Source organism: Ascaphus truei, unplaced genomic scaffold (assembly GCF_040206685.1).
Source record: "Ascaphus truei isolate aAscTru1 unplaced genomic scaffold, aAscTru1.hap1 HAP1_SCAFFOLD_2247, whole genome shotgun sequence".
NCBI lineage: Eukaryota > Metazoa > Chordata > Amphibia > Anura > Ascaphidae > Ascaphus > Ascaphus truei.
In genome coordinates, this window is record NW_027455162.1 from 37,501 (window position 1) to 42,615 (window position 5,115).

Below are 5,115 nucleotides of genomic sequence, written 5' to 3' on the forward strand. Positions count from 1 at the left end.
ACTTCATAAACAAGAAGCCATGACTGGTATACATTCATGCTTTCAAGAGCATCTAAATTATAGTACTGTATGCAACTTAAATCAGACAAAAATGAGTCTGTTAATAAGAACATAACCAGAAATACACAAAAAGACCAAAAAAAAACATTCTTCAGGCTTTCAAATAATAATTTCTACAAAAATGCCTCCCTGATTCTGGATAACACAAATTCCCCAATTAATGTACTGTAGGTTTTTTTTTAAGGCACTTTACTGTCGAAATCCACTACTTTCATCACACAGTTTTATTGTTCTGAAAAAAAAATCAATACAAAATGAAAGACTGTATTTTCTGAAGAGTTCCATCTCTTGCATCTTATCTGCCAGTATGCAGTATACACGAGAAGCAAAGCACTCAACACTGACTCGTTGTTTGACAGGGAAAAAAATCAAAGCACACAGTGTATTTTTTAAGAGGGTAAGATAATTCCTTCTGCGGGGATATTATTTAATGTGCAAAAAAAATAAAAAAAATAAGTAAAGTATACATTTTGGAATGTATTTGGAAGTTCATCCAAATTGCTGATGCAAGACTGATCTACCTTATTCACCGCTCCACATCTGCTGCTCTACTATGCAAATCCCTACAATGGCTTCTCATATCTTCAAGAATTAAATTCAAAAGACTAGCTCTGACTTACAAAGCTCTCAATAATGCTGCCCTCCTAACATCTCCTCCCTCATCTCCAAATACCCTCAGAGGCTCCAGGCCTCTGGATGATGCGTTACCCCAGCTAGTACAGGGTCTCTATTAGATCAGCCCCTAAGGACTGGGGGTGAGCACGCTCATCCCGGATGGGAGAGACTCACAGCTCTACTGCTCTCTTCCTCCCCCAGAGCAGGACTGATTACATTTGGCTCTCCTCCCATCAGGAACCAGAAGGGGTGGGCTCATGGTCTATACCTATCCCTGATAGGCTTACACAAGCCATGAGTCACCACCTTACTTCTGTCCATCAGAGAGGAGCATGTAGGGGGGTCACAAGCCCACAGAATTAACCTGTTACAGCCTGCAGCTAGCAGGAACTTACATAACAGGGAGAAAGACAGGCAGAATAGACATCCCCTGTTACACTAATAATAAACAAAATAGTTCCCAGCACTCAAAAATGGAAAAAACAGAAAGGACAGAAAATCTGCAATGTATATTTAATGTGAAAGCATAATTAATAAAAACAAACATTTAAAACCAGAGACAGAACATGAAACACAGACAGAGCCCAGTGCTACATCCAAATTTCACAAATACACAGTACAGTGCCTATATATATATATATATATATATATATATATATATATATATATATATATATATATATATATATATATATATATATATATAAATATATATATATATAAATATATATATATATATATATATATATATATATATATATATATATATATATATATATATATATATATGCAAATATAGCTGTATGCTCATCTGCCTGTCTTAGGCAGGTCTGCAACCCCACCTTTCCCCATTATCACCCAGCATACAGCACTTCCACTGCAGCAAGGGATTCTGGGAAATGACATGCAAAAGAGCACACAGCACTTTTTGCCTCAATAACCATTTTTAACATGGTTCCCTATAGGCTTAAGGTGTGGGAGAGGGGAAGGGTGTGGGAGAGGGGAAGGGTGTGGGAGGGGGGAAGGGTGTGGGAGGGGGGAAGGGTGTGGGAGGGGAGGAGGGGGAGGGAAAGGGGAGGAGGGGGGAGGGAAAGGGGAGGATGGAGGAGGGAAAGGGGAGGGAAAGGGGAGGAGGGGGGAGGGAAAGGGGAGGAGGGGGGAGGGAAAGGGGAGGAGGGGGGAGGGAAAGGGGAGGAGGGGGGAGAGAAAGGGGAGGGAAAGAGGAGGGGGAAGGGGGGAGGGGGAGGGAAAGGGGAGGAGGGGGGAGGGGAGAAAGGGGAGCGGGGGGGGGGAGAAAGAGGAGCGGGGGGGGAGAAAGGGGAGTGGGGGGGGAGAAAGGGGAGCGGGGGGGAGAAAGGGGAGCGGGGGGGAGAAAGGGGAGTGGGGGGGGGAGAAAGGGAAGGGGAGCGGGGGGAGAAAGGGGAGCGGGGGGGAGAAAAGGGGAGCGGGGGGGGAGAAAGGGGAGCGGGGGGGGAGAAAGGGGAGCGGGGGGGAGAAAGGGGAGCGGGGGGGGAAAGGGGAGCGGGGGGGGGAAAGGGGAGCGGGGGAGGGGAGAAAGGGGAGCGGGGGGGGGAGAAAGGGGAGCGGGGGGGGAGAAAGGGGGGAGCGGGGGGGAGAAAGGGGAGCGGGGGGGAGAAAGGGGAGCGGGGGGGAGAAAGGGGAGAGGGGGGGGAGAAAGGGGAGCGGGGGGGAGAAAGGGGAGCGGGGGGGAGAAAGGGGAGCGGGGGGGAGAAAGGGGAGCGGGGGGGAGAAAGGGGAGCGGGGGGAGAAAGGGGAGCGGGGGGAGAAAGGGGAGCGGGGGGGGAGAAAGCAGAGCGGGGGGGGAGAAAGGGGAGCGGGGGGGAGAAAGGGGAGCGGGGGGGGAGAAAGGGGAGCAGGGGGGGGGAGAAAGGGGAGCAGGGGGGGGAGAAAGGGGAGCGGGGGGGGGAAGAAAGGGGAGCGGGGGGGGGGAGAAAGAGGAGCGGGGCTGGGAGAAAGGGGAGCGGGGGGGAGAAAGGGGAGAAAGGGGAGCGGGGGGGAGAAAGGGGAGAAAGGGGAGCGGGGGGGAGAAGTGGGAGCGGGGGGGGGGAGAAAGGGGAGCGGGGGGGGAGAAAGGGGAGCGGGGGGGGAGAAAGGGGAGCGGGGGGGGAGAAAGGGGAGCGGGGGGGGAGAAAGGGGAGCGGGGTTGGGAGAAAGGGGAGCGGGGGGGAGAAAGGGGAGCGGGGGGGGGAGAAAGGGGAGCGGGGGGGAGAAAGGGGAGCGGGGGGGAGAAAGGGGAGCGGGGGGGAGAAAGGGGAGTGGGGGGGGATAAAGGTGAGCGGGGGGGGGAGAAAGGGGAGCGGGGGGGGGGGAAAGGGGGGGAGAAAGGGGAGCGGGGGGGGGGGAGAAAGGGGAGCGGGGGGGAGAGCCGGCGTTGCCCGTGAGTTACATTTAGCGCTAGGAAAAGGGGGGGGAGGGGGAGGAAAAGGGGGAGAGGGGGGGAAAAGGAGGGGAGGGGGACGGGGGAAAAGGAGGGGAGGGGGACGGGGGAAAAGGAGGGGAGGGGGACGGGGGAAAAGGAGGGGAGGGGGACGGGGGAAAAGGAGGGGAGGGGGAAGGGGGAAAAGGAGGGGAGGGGGACGGGGGAAAAGGAGGGGGGACAGTGGACAGGAGGGGGGGGGACATTGGACAGGAGGGGGGGGGACAGTGGCCGGGGGGAGGGGGGGGACAGTGGGCGGGTGAGGGGGGGACAGTGGAAAGGACAGTGGACAGGAGGGGATGGGAGGTGGGGAGAGTGGACAGGAGGGGGGGAGAGTGGACAGGAGGGGGGGAGAGTGGACAGGAGGGGGGGAGAGTGGACAGGGGGGGGACAGGTGAAAGGACAGTGGACAGGAGGGGATGGGAGGGGGGGAGAGTGGACAGGAGGGGGGGGGAGAGTGGACAGGAGGGGGGGAGAGTGGACAGGAGGGGGGGTGACAGTGGACAGGAGGGGGGGTGACAGTGGACAGGAGGGGGGGTGACAGTGGACAGGAGGGGGGGAGAGTGGACAGGAGAGGGGGTGACAGTGGACAGGAGGGGAGGGGCAGTGGACAGGAGGGGGGGGCAGTGGACAGGAGGGGGGTTGGTTTGCTTTAAATTGACGGGTCCCTCCTCTCCACTCCCCCTGTATCTTTCCCCGCTCCTGGACCCCCCACACCCCTCCCCCCCATGTGTAGCTCCGGTCCCCACTCTACAGTGTCTGAGACACAGTGTAACACACACACACACGCACACAGACACACACACAATGTCACGCTGTGACACACACACACACACACACACACTCACTCACTCATACACTCACCTTTCCTTCTGGCCGCCGCCATGTTAGTTAGTCCGCGAGGGAGGAAGGGGTCCGTCCGCCGCCATCTTAGGTGCCGCGTGGCAGCGGTAGGCTGCCCTGGCCAATGCCTGTCCCCGCGCCAGGGAGGTGAGCGGGCGGGAGGTGAGCGGGAGGTGAGCGGAGGGAGCGGGAGGTGAGTGGAGGGAGCGGGAGGTGAGTGGAGGCAGCGGCAGGCTGCCCTGCCCACTGCCTGTCCCCGCGCCGGGAGGTGAGTGGAGCGGGAGGTGAGTAGAGGGAGCGGGAGGTGAGTGGAGGCAGCGGCAGGCTGCCCTGCCCACTGCCTGTCCCCGCGCCGGGGAGGGAGTTGAGCGGGAGGGAGGTGAGTGGAGAGGGAGGTGAGTGGAGCGGGAGGTGGAGGGAGTTGAGCGGGAGGGAGGTGAGTGGAGAGGGAGGTGAGTGGAGCGGGAGGTGGAGGGAGGTGAGTGGAGAGGGAGGTGAGTGTGATGGGGGGGGAGAGGACAGAGAGAGAGGTATGTGTGTGTGTGTGTGTGTGTGTGTGTGTGTGTGTGTGTGTGTGTGTGTGTGTGTGTGTGTGTGTGTGTGTGTGTGTGTGTGTGTGTGTGTGTGTCTGTGTGTCCTTTGGCCCGTCACTCCGCCTCAGGCCAATGAGAGGTGTGCGGGGGCGGGCGGGCCAAGGGACCAATGAGATTGCCGCTAGGGACGCAGACATACAGTGCTTTCAGAAATATATAGTAGATACCCTGCTCATTTATGTAACTGTATTTGTAACCATGTATTATTTGTCTTAACTCTGTGCCCAGGACATACTTGAAAACGAGAGGTAACTCTCAAGGTATTACTTCCTGGTAAAATATTTTATAAATAAATAAAATAAATAAATAAAATAAATAAATAAATAAAATTTTAGAACGGCAATCAGCCTTGATTAGCTAATCAGGGCTACTAGAATACCACGAATTTGAAAAGCTGGGGATAAGTGGTGATAAGTGGCTTATTGCCGCGCATTTGGCAGATTTTTTTCATTCTGCAAAAAAAATTGCAAAAAGCTCTATCAGAGCTTACTGAATAGCAGTAGGCTTTTTTGGCGATAAGGTGGTGATAAGTGACTTATCGGAGCTTAGTGCATAGACCCCAAAGTG